The sequence below is a fragment of the Lampetra fluviatilis genome, chromosome 75, assembly GCF_964198595.1.
Source record: "Lampetra fluviatilis chromosome 75, kcLamFluv1.1, whole genome shotgun sequence".
NCBI classification, from domain to species: Eukaryota; Metazoa; Chordata; class Hyperoartia; order Petromyzontiformes; family Petromyzontidae; genus Lampetra; species Lampetra fluviatilis.
The window spans coordinates 3618324-3638578 of NC_136349.1; the positions used below are offsets into that span (position 1 = coordinate 3618324).

Sequence of the window (20255 nt, forward strand, 5' to 3'; positions counted from 1 at the left end):
TCTCTCTGTGTGTGTATGTCTCTGTGTATGTGTCTCTCTGTGTCTGTGTCTCTCTGTGTGTCTCTCTTTGTGTCTGTTTGTGTCTCTGTGTGTGTCTCTCTGTCTCTGTGTGTGTCTCTCTCTGTGTATGTCTCTGTCGCTGTCTGTGTCTCTGTGTGTGTCTCTCTCTGTCGCTGTTTGTGTTACCATATGTTTGTAACGTTGTGTCCTCTGTCCGTGTCTTCAGAGAGACATGGAGGACAGGGGAGACTCGGTGAGACACTGAGACACACAGATAATGGGGACACACAGACAATGGGGAAACACAGAGACACGGAGACACACAGAGACACGGTGACACAGACACGGTGACACACACAGAGACACGGTGCCACAGAGACACGGAGACACACACAGAGACACACAGAGACACGGAGACACACACAGAGACACGGAGACACACACAGAGACACGGAGACACACACACAGACACTGAGGAAAGACAGAGAGACACGGAGACACACACAGACGGTGACACACACAGAGACACGGTGACACACACAGAGACACAGTGACACACATAGACACGGAGACACACACAGAGACACGGTGACACAGACACGGAGACACACAGAGACACGGAGACACACACAGAGACACGGTGACACACACAGAGACACGACACACACAGAGAGACAGTGACACACAGAGACACGGAGACGCACACAGAGACACAGAGACACACACAGAGACACTGAGGAAACACACAGACACGGAGACACACAGAGACACGGAGACACACACAGAGACACACACAGAGACACACACAGAGACACTGAGGAAACACACAGACACGGAGACACACAGAGACACGACACTCACATAGACACAGTGACACACAGAGACACGGAGACACACACAGAGGACACGGTGACACACACGGAGACACACAGAGACACTGAGGAAACACACAGAGACACGGTGACACACACAGAGACACGGTGACACACACAGAGACACGGTGACACACAGAGACACACACAGAGACACATACAGAGACACACAAAGACACGGTGACACACACAGAGACACGGAGACACACACAGAGACACAGAGACACACACACAGACACTGAGGAAAGACACAGAGACACGGAGACACACACAGACAGTGACACACAGAGACACGGTGACACACACAGAGACACTGAGGAAACACACAGACACAGACAAACACAGAGACACGGAGACACACACAGAGACACGGTGACACACACAGAGACACGGAGACACACAGAGACACGGAGACACACACCCAGACACTGAGGAAAGACAGAGACACGGAGACACACACCCAGACACTGAGGAAAGACAGAGACACGGAGACACACACAGACGGTGACACACACACAGACACGGTGACACACACAGAGACACGACACACACAGAGAGACAGTTACACACAGAGACACGGAGACACACACAGAGACACAGAGACACACAGAGACACAGAGACACACACAGAGACACTGAGGAAACACACAGACACGGAGACCCCCAATGACACGGAGACACACACAGAGACACAGAGACACACACAGAGACACTGCGGAAACACACAGACACGGAGACACACAGAGACACGGAGATACACACAGAGACACGACACTCACAGAGACACAGTGACACACAGAGACACGGAGACACACACAGAGACACGGTGACACGCACAGAGACACAGTGACACGCACAGAAACACGGTGACACACACAGAGACACGGAGACACACAGAGACACGGAGACACACAGAGACACGGTGACACACACAGAGACACGGTGACACACACAGAGACACGGTGACACACACAGAGACACGGTGACACACACACGGAGACACACACAGATACACGGTGACACACACAGAGACACGGTGACACACACAGAGACAAGGTGACACAGACACGGAGACACGGTGACACACACAGAGACACGGTGACACACAGAGACACGGTGACACAGACACGGAGACACGGTGACACACACAGAGACACGGTGACACAGACACGGAGACACACACAGACACAGAGACACGGAGACACAGACAGAGACATTGAGACTCACACGGAGACAGAGACACAGACACATTAAATGTGTATAATGTATAGTAGTTTAGTGTATAGTAGTGCAGTGTATATAATATAGTGTAGAGTAGTGGACTATGTAGTGTAGTGCAGTCCACTAGATTATCCGCGATAATGACGGGGAGGACGGCCGCAGATAATTATTACAAATCACGGACAATCCAAAAATATACATTTTTTAGGGATCTCTATGCCACAACCCAATATGTTTAAGTCACACAGTTTTGTATATTAAAACTCAAAGGATAAATAATAAGATAAATCACTCAAAACAAAACGCAACCGACGATATTCAATGTTACTGTTTCGATTTAGAATGAATACTAACGTTGATCGATGCGCGTGCTCAGTGATGACACATTCCTGCCCCTGAGCGCAGGACACTCCGCCCACTCAGTGGATAGCAGAGTCACGCCAATCAAAATCAATCAAAATCCACCCACTGTTGTAAATATATGCAAATACTGTACTGTTTCAGGCGATCAAGTGGATATCAGATTATCCGGAGCAAATATTTGTTCGGTTTAAGCACATTAAACATAAAATTACTGTTTTTAGATGATGAATTTGGGCTTAAGGGTAAATGTATGAGTCGTTAATTTATGTCAAAATCTCAAGTGTGTGACTAATCCGCCAATTGGATAAACCACCTGCAGATTATCTACAGTATACTGTATACACTCTTTGGTTATTTTGGTGAAGTCACGTAGAAAGAAAACAAAAGAAATAATAGAATACGACATTTCGATTGCAACACAAGCAGTCGTCATCAGGTAGAACTACATTTTAGAGAGGGACAAAACTCAGACACGGAGACACACAGACAGACACACAAGCAGAGATAGACAACACAGAGACAACAACAACCGCCATTCGCCACTAAGTGGCGGTGACATCACCACAACGCTTGTGCCAGGCCATGTGCACCTTGAGGCCACGTGAAGTGTCCAACGCCCGCTGGCAGGAGGGCATGGGACAGACCCAGGTGCCACGGGTCGACTGACTGAGATGACCGAGATGACTGGTTGATGCACCACCTGTGCCCCCTACTGTGCCAACTTGCTGTGCTTTAGCCACCCAGCGCTCCGCTCGTTGTTGTGAGCGTCGCTCCTCCGCCCTCCGTTGTTGTTGGAGGGCGACTGCCTCCAACTGCCCAGTAGCGTCCTTCACGAGCCTCCTCCACAGAGGCCGATCTTGACACCGCTGGTACCAGTCATTGGCAAGTCCACTCAGCTCCACGTCCTCCTGTACCACATCACTCCATCTCTTCTCGAGCCCGTGCTGTGCCCGTTTAGCCCCCTCAATCCGGCCGAACAAAAGCTGTTTAGGCATGCGGTGGCTGGGCATGCGGGCTACATAACCAAGCCAACGCAGCCTTGCCTGCCGGAGGAGCTCACCGATGGGACTTTGCCCAGATCTTTCAAGGATTTGTGAGCTCACACAATCCAGCCTTGTTAAACCCAGGATGGGTCGTAGGCAGGCCAGCCTAAATGTTTCTAACCAGCGAAGATGCTCCATTAGGGGGGTCCATGTTTCGCAAGCGTAGAGAAGGGAGGGAATGACTGTGGCCGAGAAGACCTGAAGCTTCGTGCGGAGCGACAGACCAGGTAGCTTCCACAGAGCGTTACGCAACCGATAAAAAGATATTGCCGCTCGACTGATTCGGAGTGAGACCTCTGCTGTTAAACTGCAGCCGGTCATAAGCACACTGCCCAAGTATGGGAAACTCCCCACTCTCTCCACAACTGCTCTATCACCGATTGGGAGTTGTGTGGGTGGAGTGTCCCATGGTGCAAAATACCCAGGCAGGTGCTTAGTTTTGGTGGGGCTGATGGTAAGGCCCTACCTCTTAGTGGCACACTCCAGTCTCAGCAGCAGCGTCTCCAACTCCTCCTCTGAATGAGAAGCTATTACCAAATCATTGGCATACATAACGTTGTTGACCAATAGAGAGCCATCCCTTGATCGCACCCCGGCATCGATCAGCCTCCCATTATATCTGTACCAAATGGAAATTCCCCCGGTACAGCTATTGAAGGCTTCACAAACCACGTGGTCAAAATAGATGTTAAATAATGTGGGAGCCAGAGGACATCCCTGTCGCACCCCAAGGTATACAGGGAATGGCTCTGACTCCCGGCCGCGTAGTTTTACCCGGGTCCTCTCACCATCATGTAGGTCCTTAATGATCGTGAGCAGAGGGTCAGGGATTCCGAAAGCACGAAGAACAACCCAGAGCCCAGGCCTACTGATGGTATCATAGGCCTTGACCAGGTCAATAAAGCAGAGATGTATGTCTTGTTGGAATTCCCTACACCTCTGCTGTAGCAGACGGACAGAAAATATGGCATCTGTGCAGGACCGCCCTTTCCTGAAACCGCATTGGGGCTCTGCAAGCCTTTCCTCAGCGTGCCTAGCAAAGCGATGCTAAATAATCCTTGCCAGGACCTTTCCCGGCAATCTTGGAAGAATGTAATCAACCAGGTGGGGTGTTGACTGTTTTGTTGGCCGACTCTCTGTGTTGTATTGCATTATATTTCCAAGTTTACTATGTTTGTTTTCTCATTAATTTGTACCTGATGTTGGTTGCTTGTGTTGCAATCGAAACGTCGTATTCTATTATTATTTGATTTAATTTCTTTCTACGTGACTTTACCGAAAAAAACAACGAGTAATACTGAAGTCCTTCCTAGAGATGTAATGACTGCTGTGTCACCATTGCCCAAATTTGCTGGGCTGGACACATACTCAGAATGGGAGAAAATGGACTCCCAAAACAATGTCTCTATTGTCAATCGCATCAGAGAAAAAGAAGTAGAGGAGGCCAGCGCTTATCCTTTAAGGACGTACTTCACACAAATTTGAGAAGATGTGGGATTTATGTAGATTCATGGGGAAATGTCGCGAAAAACACAGCAATGGCGCATAGCCTTGGCTGAAGCTACTCGGTTGCTTGGGAAACAGCTTCATGAAGACACGGAGAAACAACAAGCCAGGAGACATGGGTTAGAAGTGGTTACGGTGTCGACCAGTGCATGTGAATCTCAGGAGTTACCCTCAGCCCACTGTGCATATGATCTATGCGGAAAGGTGTGACCTTCAAACGCTGGTCTTGCTAGTTACAAGCGAACTCGCAGGAATTAAACACAACAACCATGTAAGATGATGAAGGATTACTGACTTCCGATGCAAGAGAGGTCATTGTCCTTGGGAATAGACCACAAAAATAAGTGTATCGTAGTGTAGTACATAGTTGTGTAGTGTATCGTAGTGTTTAGTAGTGCAGTGTAGAGTAGTGCAATGTATCGTAGTTTAGTGTATAGTAGTGTAGGATATAGGACAGTGTATGGTCTAATATATAGTAGTATATAGTGTAGTATATATTGTAGTGTATAGAGTAGAGTGTATAGTGTCGTATATAGTGTAGTATATAGTAGTGTTGTGTAAAGTAGTGTAGTGTATGGTAGTGGAGTGTATAGTGTAGTGTATTGTAGTTTTGTTTGTATTATGTTGAACTTCTATGGCACTGTATGTAGCCAACCGTGCTAATCAGAGGTGCAGGGGAATGACAACAAACTAAACACAGCAGCAGCATGCAGTGTGTGTGTCAGTCACATTCTGACCGGAATGTAACACAGAACCACTCTGTCGAATTTTACCTCCATGTCTCACTGTCTCCCCATATCCCCATGTCTCTCTGTCTCCGTGTATTAATGTTCCTGTATCCCCGTGTCTTCGTGTCCCCGTGTGTCTGTGTATCTGTGTGTCCGTGTCCATGTCCCCGTGTCTCCTTGTCTCTGTGTGTCCAGGAGACAACTCATGAAGACATGATATCTGTAGAAGATGGAATTTGGAGCGATCGCGTGAAGGTGGGTTTCACAATGGCCGTGTCACTGGGGTTCACAATGGCCAGGTCGCTGGGTGGGGTTCACCATGGCCGTGTCGGTGGGGTTAACAATGGCCATGTCGCTGGGTTCACAATGGTCGTGTCGGTGGGGTTCACATTGGGTGCATCGGTGGGATTCACAATGGCCATGTCGCTGGGTTCACAATGGCCGTGTCGGTGGGGTTCACAATGACCGTATCGCTCGGAGAGGTTCAAAATGGCGGTGTTGCTAGGTTCACAATGGCCATGTTTGTGAGGTTTACAATGGCCGTGTTGGTGGGGTTCACAATGGCCATGTCGCTGGGTTCACAATGGCCGTGTCGGTGGGGTTCACAATGACCGTATCGCTCGGAGAGGTTAAAAATGGCGGTGTTGCTAGGTTCACAATGGCCATGTTTGTGAGGTTCACAATGGCCGTGTTGGTGGGGTTCACAATGGCCATGTCTCTTGGTTCACAATGACCGTGTCTCTTTCTCAGGCTGGTTTCCATGATGATCTGGCTACCCACAATGCAACACGTCTCTACCCACGCCTCCTGCGATGTGAGTGGTTGCCGTGGTTATGCTGTGTGTGCTTGGTTGCCATGGTAATGCTGTGTGTGTGTGGTTGCTATTTTGACGCTGTGTATGTGTGGTTGCTATGGTGACGATGTGTATGTGAGCTTGCTTTGGTGAAACTGTGTGGTTGCCTTGGTAACGCTGTGTGTGTGTGTGTGTGTCAGCGAGCCGACTGTCCGAGTGCGACGCGTGGGACGGCAAGCTCCGAGTGTCAACACACGACTGGAAAAAGGTGACGCACACAGCACAGACAGAGCTCCCCCAGGTGTTGTGAGTAGCAAGTAGCACACACAGACACACACACTCACCCACCCACTCACCCATCCACCCACCCCCATGCCCCCCATGTCCCGCAGGATGTCCGAGTGGGACCGGACTACCAAGCCAAGGTCTCAACACTGATGATGCCGTTGCCGTCCGCAAACAGCGAGCACTGTCTCAGCGCCATCCCAGCGGGAGCGGACCTCTGCTGGGAGCCATCTCGTCTGTCTGAGAGACAAGTGGAGGACTTCCTACTGAAGGCATCTGGCCTGTCTGAGACGGCATCTCCCCGCAGACAGATCCGGGACAATGAGAGTGTGAGACAAACACGCTCAACTCACCCACATATTCGTTTTTCTTGCTCTAAACCATTGTCTCTCCTCCGGCCACTGTGGTCCGGAATTCCACGCTGGTCCCCTCGTTTGTCCTCCGCAGTCCTATCTCTACCCCGACCCTCCCCCCCTCTCTCTATTTAAGGCCTCGGCAAAGAGTCGTTGTCCTTCTGTTTGTCTTGGTGTGTGTCTCTCTCTGCATGTGTGTCTGCCTATGTTGTTGGCATGTCTGTGTTTTATCTTTGTGTATGTCTCTCTCTGCATGTTGTTTCCATGTCTGTGTTTCCTTGGTGTGTGTCACGCTCGGTGTGTCTTTGTGTATGTCTCTCTCTGCATATGTGTCTGCCTGTGTTGTTTCCGTGTCTGTGTTTTATCATTCATTCTTACCTGATGATGGTTGCTTGTGTTTCAACTGAAACGTCGTATTCTATTATTATTTTATTTTCTACGTGACTTTACCGAAAGAACCAAAGAGTAATTCCTGCAGTCACGAAAGCTTCGAATCTAGTTTGAACCCACAAATAAACTCTAACTGACTCACCCACTCACTCGTCCACCCACTCACCCATGCATTCACCCACTCACACACCCACCAACCCACTTACCCACCCACTAATGAACTCTCCCCCCATCTCTCTCCCCATCTCTCCCCATTTCTCTCCCCAATTCTCTCCCTCCCAGTTCCTCTCCGCTCTCGCCCACTGTCAGTACAACACAGCCACCGCCCTCCTCCTCATCTCCTCCTCATCCACCTCCTCCACCACTGCCATCGTCCCAGCATGTGGCCACACGACGGGCTGCTCATCGCCGTGGTCCCAGCTGGAGTGCGCCCAGTTTGAGCGGGCTCTCTTCCGCATAGGCAAGGTCTTCCACGCCATGGGCCGACCCTCTACTTCTGGCACCACCACTGCTGGCACCACCACTGCGGTTGGCGGCTGTTTGGTTGGTGGTGGTGTTGGCAGCTGTGCGGTCCCCACGCGATCGCCATCCGAGTGCGTTGCCTTCTACTACCTCTGGAAGAAGAGCGAGCGCTGTGACGCCTTCCTGACGCTTCGCAGGTACTTGCCTACGTGTATAGCATATAGTAGTGTATAGTCGTGTATAGTGTAGTGTACAGTATGCTAGTGTAGTGTATAGTGGATAGGAATGTATAGTGTCGTGTATAATGTCTCATAGTGTATAGTGTAGTTTATAGTAGTGCAGGGTATGGTATAGTGTAGAGTAGTGTAGTGTAGTTTATAGTAGTGTAGGTACAGTGAGGGAAAAAAGTATTTGATCCCCTGCTGATTTTGTACGTTTGCCCACTGACAAAGAAATGATCAGTCTATAATTTTAATGGTAGGTTTATTTGAACAGTGAGAGACAGAATAACAACAACAAAATCCAGAAAAACGCATGTCAAAAATGTTATAAATTAATTTGCATTTTAATGAGGGAAATAAGTATTTCACCCCCTCTCAATCAGAAAGATTTCTGGCTCCCAGGTGTCTTTTATACAGGTAACGAGCTGAGATTAGGAGCACACTCTTAAAGGGAGTGCTCCTAATATCAGCTTGTTGCCTGTATAAAAGACACCTGTTCACAGAAGCAATCAATCAATCAGATTCCAAACTCTCCACCATTGCCAAGACCAAAGAGCTCTCCAAGGATGTCCGGGACAAGATTGTAGACCTACAACAAGGCTGGAATGGGCTACAAGATCATCGCCAAGCAGCTTGGTGAGAAGGTGACAACAGTTGGTGCGATTATTGGCAAATGGAAGAAACACAAAAGAACTGTCAATCTCCCTCGGCCTGGGGCTCCATGCAAGATCTCACCTCGTGGAGTTGCAATGATCATGAGAACGGTGAGGAATCAGCCCAGAACTACACAGGAGGATCTTGTCAATGATCTCAAGGCAGCTGGGACCATAGTCACAAAGAAAACAGTTGGTAACACACTACGCCGTGAAGGACTGAAATCCTGCAGCACCCGCAAGGTCCCCCTGCTCAAGAAAGCACATATACATGCCCGTCTGAAGTTTGCCAATGAACATCTGAATGATTCAGAGGACAACTGGGTGAAAGTGTTGTGGTCAGATGAGACCAAAATGGAGCTCTTTGGCATCAACTCAACTCGCCGTGTTTGGAGGAGGAGGAATGCTGCCTATGACCCCAAGAACACCATCCCCACCATCAAACATGGAGGTGGAAACATTATGCTTTGGGGGTGTTTTTCTGCTAAGGAGACAGGACAACTTCACCGCATCAAAGGGACGATGGACGGGGCCATGTACCGTTAAATCTTGGGTGAGAACCTCCTTCCCTCAGCCAGGGCATTGAAACTGGGTCGTGGATGGGTATTCCAGCATGACAATGACCCAAAACACACGGCCAAGGCAACAAAGGAGTGGCTCAAGAAGAAGCACATTAAGGTCCTGGAGTGGCCTAGCCAGTCTCCAGACCTTAATCCCATAGCATATCTGTGGAGGGAGCTGAAGGTTCGAGTTGCCAAACGTCAGCCTCGAAACCTTAATGACTTGGAGAAGATCTGCAAAGAGGAGTGGGACAAAATCCCTCCTGAGATGTGTGCAAACCTGGTGGCCAACTACAAGAAACGTCTGACCTCTGTGATTGCCAACAAGGGTTTTTCCACCAAGTACTAAGTCATGTTTTGCAGAGGGGTCAAATACTTATTTCCCTCAGTAAATTGCAAATCAATTTATAACATTTTTGACATGCGTTTTTCTGGATTTTGTTGTTGTTATTCTGTCTCTCACTGTTCAAATAATCCTACCATTAAAATTATAGACTGATCATTTCTTTGTCAGTGGGCAAACGTACAAAATCAGCAGGGGATCAAATTATTTTTTCCCTCACTGTATAGTGTAGTGGATAGTAGTTTTGTGTATAATGTATTGTAATGTATAGTATTGTGGTGTATAGAAGAAGATCGAGTGCTGTGACGCCTTCTTGATATTGTGCAGGGCGCGCCTGGGCAAGCTTCGGAGGTACAACGCAGTGGGGGGGGGGACGTCCATGGGGGGGACAGCAGCAGTGGCTTCGTCTTCGTCTTCATCGGCTTTATCAGTAGGGATGTTGGGGGAGACCGCAGCAGCTTCAGCTTTGTTGTCTTCATCGCACGGCCAGCAGGCCAACAAGCTGCGGAGGTACAACACAGCGGGGGGGACATCCACGGATGGGAGAGCAGCAGATTCAGCTTTGTCGTTGCCGCACATCCACCAGGCCACCAAGCTGCGGAAGTACAACGTGACAGGGACGTCGACAGCTTCAGTAGGGACGTCCGTGGGGACGGCAGCAGCTTCGTCTTTGTCGTTACCGCATAGCGAGCAGGTGGCCACCAAACTGCGTAGGCACAACACAGGGGGGACGTCCGTGGGGACTGCAGCAGCTTCAGCTTTGTTATCATCTTCTCACGGCCAGCAGGCCCCACCAGGGGCCTTCCATTCATCGACGTCATTATCCATGACGTCGTCGTCGTACTACCATCCGGCTGCCACCGATCTCATGGAGAGGATTCTGGACGAGATGTCGGCCAATGCCATGGCCACCGCCACCACTGGTAGTGGCAGCAGCACTGTTGCCGCTGCCACTACTGATTTTGACGATGATGACGATGATGATGGTGATGGTGATGATGATGATGTTGTTCGTGATGGTGGTGGTGATGATGATGATGAGCATGATGATGGTGATGATGTTGGTAGTGGTGATGTTAGTGGTGGTGATGATGATGATGATGATCATTGTGGAGGTAGTGGTGCTGGTGGTGGTGGTGCTGGTGGTAATGGTGCAGGTGCTGGTGGAGATTGTGGTGATAGCGATGTTAGTGTTGACGGTGCTGGTGGTGGTGGTGTGAAAATCGCCACTGCTGCCACCGATGTTTGTAACGATTATGATGTTAAGGATGGTGGTACTGGTGGTAGTGGAGATATTGATAGTGCTGGAGGAGATTGTGGTGATGGTTGTGTGAAAATTGCCACCACTGCAACCAATGTTCAAAACGATGTTTATAAGGCTGGTGGTGGTGGTTATGTAAATGATGATGTAAAACTAGCTACTACTTCCACCAGTATTGAACACGATTGTGATGATTACGTGGGTGGTGGTGATGGTGCTGTTGATGTGGATGGTGGTGTTGGTAGTGTTGGTAATGGTGGTGATGATGCTGTTGATGTTGATGTGAAAATTGCTACAGCTGACATCAATGTTGAAGGTTATGATGATTGTGATGGTGATCATGTTGATGATAGTGATGATGATATGGATGGTGGTGGTGGTGGTGATGGTCGTGACGGTACTGGTGATTATGGTAATGATATGGATGGTGGTGGTGACAATTGCAGTAATAGTGATGGTGCTGTTGATGATAATGATAATGGTGTTTCTGGTGGTTATATTGGCGATGGTAATGATAACGATGGTAGTATTGATGTGAGATTTGCAGCTGATGGTGGTGGTGATGATAATTGCGTATGTGGTGGTGGTGTTGGTGGTGGTAATATTAGCAGTGGTAGTGATGGTGATGATGTAATTGGTGCGGCACTGAAAGGATGAGTGGTAGACGCAGGTTCCTGATGAAATGGAGTCTGCCTCAGTAGCTCGCGATCAATAATCTCTCTTTAATTCTATCAAAAAAGTAACATGTAGCAGCACACCTATCATTATCCTTTAGGGAAAGAACGACGATCCTATCTCTGACTTCTAGGAACATGTTTAGAGGTTTTTCAGAGAATATCTATAATGTCTTGGGGGGAGGGGAAATCCCCCAGCCCCGATAACATCATGGGGCAAGGTGGGGGGACGACCCTGCTTGGGCTGCGGTGCCTCAAATATTGGAAGAAGTAGCCACCCCTTGTGAGTTTTTGAATGATGTGCCTTCTATTGAGGAAGTACGGAGAGTGATCCAGAGTCTGCGACTAGCAAAAACGCTGGGGAGAGATGATCTCCCAAGAAAACTTCTGAGGGTAGGTAGTGTTTTTGTGCAGACTGGCAAAAGGTCTTGACAAGAATTATTTAACATCACCTTGCCAGGCATATTGAGGAGAGGCTTGCGGAGCCCCCAATGTGGTTTCAGGCCGGGGTGGTCCTGCACAGACGCCAAATTATCCGTCCGTCTGCTACAGCAGAGGCATAGGGAATTCCAACAGGACCTACATCTCTGCTTTATTGACCTGGTCAAGGCCTATGATACCTTAATTTTTAAAAATCCAGATTAAAATGTATTTCGTTTACAACTGCTATATGTATCTTGATTCTTTCAATCTTGCAAGGCATCCTTCCAATCCTGCGGAACCCATCCTGTAGTCCAGACAGTTGATGTCATGTAGGGCAGTCTGCATATATGTGCCACCTTCCTTCAGTAGTTGGATTGGGAGATCATCTCTGCCTGTCGCTTTTCCTGGTCTCAGACACTGGAACGCCATTCAGAAGGTGTGACTACGTCTGACAATATTTTAGGCACTATAGCCCCAGCAGGGTCGTCCTCACCTTGCCTCATGATGTCTGGGCTGAGACAATTCCCCTTCCCCAATACCTCGTAGAAATATTATGCAAACCTGAATACCAGTTCCTGGAGTTCAGAGATTGGATCACTGTTTTTTCCTTAATGAATGGTGATAGGTGAGGCTCTGCAAGTTACTTTTTTGTGATTGTGGGCTACTGAGGCAGATTCCATCTCCTTAGCAACCCACAACTCATCCTTGCAGTGCTGCATGGCTCTCCGAACCTCCGAGTGAAGGCTGCTGTAAGCCGTTTTTTGTGCACATGTACCCATACGAGTGTACATGCACAGCAATGCACATGTACACACCAGTTTTACATCCAGCACTGTGCATACACACAAGTGTACTTACACGTGGACATCCACACGTACATACACACAAGTGTGCATGCACATCAGTTTTAACGTTAATATTTTAGCAGATTAATAAAAACTTTTTTTTTAAGTTGACTGATGTCCGTTTTTTGTACATTGCTTATAGCAAACACGTGTACACACACAAGGGTACACAAACACAAATGTATATACACAGCAGTGTTCCGTTATAAACCACGCTTACAAGCTATATCATTCAGATTATTATTAAAAGTTTGACGGCAATTATAATAATTTTGGTGGATCAAATATAACAATTCACTTTCGTTGTCTAGATGCACGCGCATTGACACCGGTGTCCTTAAATATATTTATTTACTTATTTATCAAACGTCAACACGCTATTAAACATGCACCTCTTAGACAAAGTCAAACTCGAGATCACCAGCGCAATGCTTCAGACTATTTCGGTGGTAAGGCCTATAAACTGGCAGCAGTTTACAGGACATTACAGGGTGGAAATATGGAACCTAATAAGATGCACGTAATTATGTCTTTATTCAAAAGGAAGCGTACAATTTTGCAGTGGGATGCACATACATAGGCAGGCTTAAGCACAGTGGCCACATGATGGTTAGGATTAGGTTGGCATGAGGTTAAGGTTATATTAGGGGTAGTTTAGGGTTAGGTGAGGTTTGGGTTGAGGTTTGTTTAGGTTACGGTTAAGATTAGGTTCAGGTTAGGGTTTGGGTTAAATTAGGGTTAGGTTAGGTGAGGGTTAGTTTAGGGTTAGGTGTCGGATAGTGCTACGTTAGGGTTAAGATTAGGTTAAGGTTAGAATAGGGTTAGACTAGGGTTAAGTTAGGGTTAGGTGTATGGTTAGGTTAGGGTTGGGTTAGGGTTAGTGATAGGTTAGCGTTATGTTAGGGTTCGGGTTAGGTTAGGGTAAGGTTAGAGTTTTGTTGAGTAGGTTTAGGTTAGGATTAGGTTAGGGTTAGTTTAGGGTTAGGTTAGAGAGGTTAGGTTAGGGTTAGTTTAGGGTTAGGTTAGAGAGGTTAGGTTAGGGTTAGGTTAGGGTATGGTTAGAGTTAATTTATGGAACGCTTAGGGTAAGGTTAGGTTAGGGTTAGGTTATGGTTGGATTAGGGTTAGGTTAGGGTTATTGGTTAGGTTTTGGGTTAGAGGGTTAGAGTTAGGTTCGGGGTGAGTGTTTGTGTAATAAATCACTTCGACGACGATCTGACTCGTGTCTTATTTATTTATTTAACGGCTGGACAGCTTCACGTTCCCTCCAAGTAGATCACTGCACATTCTTCGTTGCGCGGCGTGAGTTGATGTTGTCCCGCGCACGGCTCGCTCACGCTCCCCACTCCTGTGCACCGCTGGCTAATGGCGCGCAAAGAAACAGCCTCCGGACCGCGACGTGGCCGCTGGTGTTCCGGAGGCGCGAGACGTGGTCCCACTTCGAGGCTTCCCACACTGACCCCGAACCTCTTCCTGCTTTCCCTTATAACCCCTCTACGTGGAGCCAAGCCCCGCCTTTAGCCACGCCCCTTCTAGAACCTTCCCGATGGTTCCCTGCGAGCACACTTGAGCTCCGCCCTTGAACTCTGGCCCAGACACCCCCACTCCACCTGATTGGCTAATGGCTAATACAGCGGAGCCCATCCAGCCGATCGGCGACCGGCGGTGTACTCTATTATTACATCACCCCCCCCTGGTGTAAAAGACTAGCCGTCCCGGCTAGGAATGAGGTACGAGCCAATGAGAGAGACACCGCAAATCGAGAACAGAACAACAATAATAAAATGCAAAATGACGCAACAAGCGTAATGGTAAGCAGCTGATAACACTTCAACGGAATGGAAGGGATTTCGAACGAGTGCGCGATGCCGGCCTATCTCCCGCATCGGCCCGAGGCCGCGCTGGCTGCAACACAGCAGGAGGCAGAAGCGCAGAGGAATCGGCGTCCGTCGCCGCGGGTGAAGGTCCGGCCGGTGCAGGGTCATCAGCAACCGGAGTACTCAGGGACTGTGTGTCTGTGGGAGGCAAAACAGGCCCCTTCGGGGATTCAACCAGCAACCGGAATGGCACGTCGGACGCATCAGACACCGGCAAGGTATTAATTGGGGATGACGGATCGACGGCCTGTGCAGCTTTGGAGAGGTGCCCACCAGCACCTGGGGGCAATGAAGCCATGCCCGGTCACCCACAGCCCACGGCATGTCGCGGTGCGACCGACGAGCACACCGCTTGTTATGAGCCTGGGTCTTGGCCGTACTGATTCGTGCCGCCTCCCTGGCTTCCGTGACACGCGGACAGAGTCGCGGAACGTGTTTGGGGGAAGGGTCTGCGCAGGCCCTTTAGGAAGCGTTCCAAGTTGCACGCCAATCGGCACGTTCTCCCGACCGTACATGAGGAAGAACGGCGAGTACCCGGTGGAAGCATGTGGGGCCATACGGTAGGCCGAGAGAACGCTAGGAACATGTAGATCCCAATCGGCCTGCTTCTTACTTACAACATGGCAGAGCATGGCAGACAGAGTGCGGTTCAAGCGCTCGACCATCCCATCCATTTGCGGATGGTAGGGCGAAGTTCGTATTTTCTTAGTGCCCAAGGCATCACACACATCCCGTAACAACTTAGACGAAAAATTATGGCCCTGGTCCGTAAGCAGTTGTTCTGGCGCGCCTTTGTCCATTACATAACCGTTCAAAAATGCATCCGTGATGGAAGACGCCGATTGATCGAGCAAGGGCCAAGCCATCGGCCATCGTGAGAAATATTCCACCCCCACCAACAATAATTTATTGCCTCTGGCGGTAGGAGGAAAAGGTCAGAGGATATTGAGAGCCACCAGTTTGTTAATGCGTGTACCTGAATAGATTTCAGGAGTGGAATATACTTCTGGCGCAGTGGTTTCCGCCGAGCGCATTCGGGACAGGCCTGGATAGCCTTAGCGACATCGGCCGTCATGGCAGGCCAAAAAAAATCTTGCTGTAGCATGAGCAAGGTCTTCTGCACGCCCAGGTGTAACAGTTTATCAGCGTGCACCACCCGAATCAACTCGTGCCGAAGCGCGACGGGAACTACCAGGTGCCAACGAGCCAAAAGATCGTCTCTACACATCAACAGACCATCCTGGAAGGCCGCCTGCGGTGTGTCGTCCTTGGATCGGGAAACGTGTGAGCCGTCAACCCAGCACCACAATGAAACCAACGAATCGTCCAACAGCTGCTCACGTACGCAAACCGAGCGCGGCAGGCGCAACGCACTGTCGGCCGGCCCCGGGCTGGCACGCTCCGCGGAATCCGCCACGCGGACATGACAGACCGAGGGAGCTGAGAGGGACGTGTGCACCGCTTAGTGCCTGATGCACACGCGCAAGGAGCCCCTTGCGGCAACCTGGAGAGCGCATCCGCATTACTATGCCGCAAACCCTTTCGGTAATGTACATCAAAGGAGAATTCCTGCAGCGTCTCGAGCCATCGAGACAGCTGGCCAGATGGTTGCTCGATTTTCCAGAAATACTGTAGGGCAGCATGGTCAGTGCGTACAACGAATTTCCTGCCATACAGGTAAGGACAATATTGGCGAACGAAATGGATGATCGCCAATAGTTCCCTCCGCGTAGCGCAGTAGTGACTCAGCCGGAGAAAGGACACGGCTACCATACGCAACAACCCTCTTCACGCCATTTTTGGACTGGGACAAAACGGCGCCAATGCCCGTGTCGCTGGCATTAGTGTCCAGGATAAACGGCAAGGAGAAGTCAGGATAATCAAGCATCGGTGCGGTCGCCAACCGATCCCGAAGTGTCCTGAAAGCCTGCTCCTCCTCCGTTCCCCATTTAAACATCTGATTATTCGCCATGAGGACGTGTAGAGGCTTTGCGATGGTAGCGAAATTTGGAACGAACCGACGATAGTAGGATGCGAACCTGACAAAACTACACACATCCCCCACCGAAGTTGGGGTCGGCCAGTCGCGAACACAAGAAGTTTTGTCCGGGTCCGTGGCAACACTGTCGGAACTAACAATGTGGCCTAAGTAATGCACGGAGCGTTGCAAACGATGACATTTCCTAAGTTTGAATTTGAGATTAGCGGAATGCATTGGGTTGAAAACAGCCTTCAATCACTGGAAGTGTTCCTCGAACAAACGACTAAACACAATAACGTCATCCAAGCATATGAGACATGCGTCCCATTGCAACCCGGCCAAAACTAGCTCCATCAAGCGTTGGAACATGGTGGGAGTGGAATTCAGGCCCATGGGAAGACAGTTAAATTGAAAAAGTCCCTGAGGCGTACGGAACGTAGTTTTTGGCTTCGAAGAATCGTCGAGGGTTTAATTTCGATTTAAAGCTTTCGTGACTGCAGGGATTCATCTTCTTGGTTTTTGTAAAGTCACATAGAAGGAAAATAATAAAATAAAACATAATAAAATAATTCTCACGACGTTTCGGCCACAACGCAAGCAGCCGTCCTCAGGTGAAGAATGAAACACCATCAAGCTTGGAGCGTATATTTAAGCTGGGTTGGTGGGAGAAGAGCGCCTTGACAAAGGAATTTGCATATCAAGAGGAATTTAGCATATTTATGGGAAATGCAGATATGGGATTAGTCACTACTTGTGAAATGCGTAGGAGGTCGGCGGGGGGTTTCAAAGTCATATTATGCCCGTGCATTATGCAGGATTAGCAGTATGTAGCTGCAGTTACTAAACCACCACGTAAAAAACTAAAGTATAAACTACATAGTATCATCAGTATACTAAATATACTCTCCAATAAGCTGAGCTACTTCTTCTTCTTTAGTGCTGCCTAACGGCGTGTGCGACTTCACGATGATATTGGTCCCGGTCTAGCACGGCGTGTAGAGTTTGTGCTGTTGTTAATTGTAGCCATGTTTTGATGTTACTGAGCCATGTCGTTTTTGGCCGTCCTGGTCGTTTTTTCCCTTCGATTTTTCCTTCCAGGATTAGCTTTAATAGCTGGTATTTGTGGTCGTTTCGGGCAATGTGGCCTAGGTAGTAACACTTCCTGCTAATGATGGTCTTCAGCAGTTGCCTGTCAGTGCCCATATCTTGCAGAACTTGTGTATTGGTGGTTTTGGCTGTCCATGGGATTTTCAGCATTCTTCGATACAGCCACATCTCGAAAGCTTCGAGCCTTTTTGTTGCTGTTATTGTCAGTGTCCACGTCTCAACTCCGTACAGCAAAATTGACCAGATGTAGCATTTCAGTGTGCGCAGTTTCAGTGATGTACTCAAGTTGCGGTCTGCAAGGAGTGTTTTCCATTTAATAAATGCTTGCCTTGCTTGTTCAATTCTGCTCTTGATTTCGACTTCATGGTTCAATTGATCGTCAATGATTACACCAAGGTATTTAAATCGGTGTACTTGTTCCAATTTTTCGCTACCAAGCTTGATTGTTATTTCGCTTGTAGTTCGGCTGACCTTCATAACCTTTGTTTTCTTTTTATTAATTCGTAAGTTCCATATTTGACTCTCTGTGGCAACCTCGTCCAAGATTTGTTGTAGGTCTTGTTCTGAATCGGCCAGCAGTGCAGTGTCGTCGGCATACCTGATGTTGTTGATGTATTGTCCATTGACTTTAATACCAATGTTTTTATCTGCTAGTGTTCGATCAAAAATCTGCTCCGAGTAGATGTTGAAAAGACTGGGTGAAAGTGGGCAGCCTTGTCGTACACCTTTTTGTATTGGTGTTGGGTCTGTCAATTCGTTGTCATATCGGAGTTGGGCTGTTTGCTTCCAATAAAGAGCAATGATGAAGTTGATGTCGTTTTTAACTAGTCCCAGTTGTTTTAATAGAGCTGCTAGTCGGTCGTGGTCGACTGAGTCAAAGGCTTTCTAGTAATCTATGAAGCAGATGTACACTTCTTTCTGATGTTCGTAGCATCGCTGTAGTAGTATCTGTAGACAGAAGATTGCTTCTCTTGTGCCTAGTCCTTTGCAGAAGCCAAACTGTGTGTTCTTCAATGCATTTTCGCATGTGGAGCGTATGCGCTGTTGGATCACCTTCAAGAAGACTTTCAGCACGTGGCTCATCAAGCTTATCAGTCTGTAGTCCTCGCATTTCCGGCTTGTTGCTTTCTTTGGTATGGCCACAAAGATAGATTGTAGCCAGTCGGATGGAATTTTATTGCCATTGTATATTTGATTGTACCAATTAGTCAGTTGTCGTATGTTGTTACTGTCTAATAGTTTGAGCAATTCTACATGGATTGTGTCGGGCCCGCACGCTTTGCCTGACTTAGCTGTTTTGATTGCATGTTCTACTTCTGATGTTAAAATGTGTAGAGCGTCTTTCGACATCTGTTGGTCTTTTTCTGCAGGTGTTCTCATGGCGCCATAGAGCTTGTGTATATAGTTTGTCCAGGTGTCCATTTTTTCTTGTTTATTTAGGATTGGTTGGTTGTTGTCCGCATACAAGGTAGCTGTTGGGGCTGGTCTGTAGATGTTACCAGCTTCTTTGAGCTTCTTGTGCAGAGTAAAATTGTCATGTTTTTTAATTAGTTCTTCAATCTCGGCGCATTGTTCTTCCATCCACTTTTCTTTTGCCTGTCGGATTGCTTCTCTGATCTTCTGTTGCATTTGTTTGTACTTCTCCAAGTTGTTGTTTTTGTACATTCTTCGTTGGCTCATTAGATCGAGAATACAATGTGTCATCCATCGTTGTTTCTTTTTCGGTGGCTGATGTCCCAGCATGACTTCTGTTGTTTCTGTGATGCATTGTTTGAACGAGCGCCAGTACTCCTGAACATCTGCTGTTTCTGTTGTTATTGAGCGGATGCTATCGTTGAGATGTTGCTGTACTTGTCTTTTATCGGCGCTGTTCTTCAGTTTCTCCAGGTCTGCTCGTCTCGTCTTTGTACATTGTATTGATCGCAATTTGAGTCTTATTGTAGCTGTTACTGGGTTATGATCTGACGATATATCGGCTCCAGGGTAGGTTTTTGCTGTAATCACACTGGACTTAAACCTGATGTTAATTAGGATATAATCGATTTGGTTCCTGACGATGTTGTTGTCGGAGTCTTGCGGCGAGGTCCACGTGTACAGTCGTCGAGGTGGTAATTGGAACCACGTGTTAGCAATACTGAAACGTTCTTCTTGGCAGAATTGAACCAGTCTGTCGCCTCGTTCATTCCTTGTTCCTAGTCCGTGTTCTCCGACAATGTTCTGCATTCGGCCGTGGCCAACCTTGGCATTGAAATCGCCGAGGATTATAGTGATGTCCTGCTTCTTCAGCGGCTTCA

At 48.3% G+C, this 20255-nt stretch overlaps 1 long non-coding RNA gene across 2 annotated transcripts in view; it reads left to right on the forward strand.

Annotated features, from left to right (window-relative positions):
• Positions 1-13069, forward strand: part of LOC144953384 (uncharacterized) — a 13528-nt gene extending 459 nt beyond the window's left edge. The window contains exons 1-7 of one of the 2 annotated variants that reach the window (XR_013640803.1): positions 224-253; positions 5929-5988; positions 6484-6547; positions 6727-6794; positions 6919-7140; positions 7837-8213; positions 10121-13069. This is a non-coding gene — a long non-coding RNA (uncharacterized LOC144953384). Of the gene's footprint in view, positions 1-223; positions 254-5928; positions 5989-6483; positions 6548-6726; positions 6795-6918; positions 7141-7836; positions 8214-10120 lie in introns of those variants that run through there. The other variant, XR_013640804.1, reaches the window with a different exon arrangement.
• The last annotated feature ends 7186 nt before the right edge of the window (positions 13070-20255 follow it).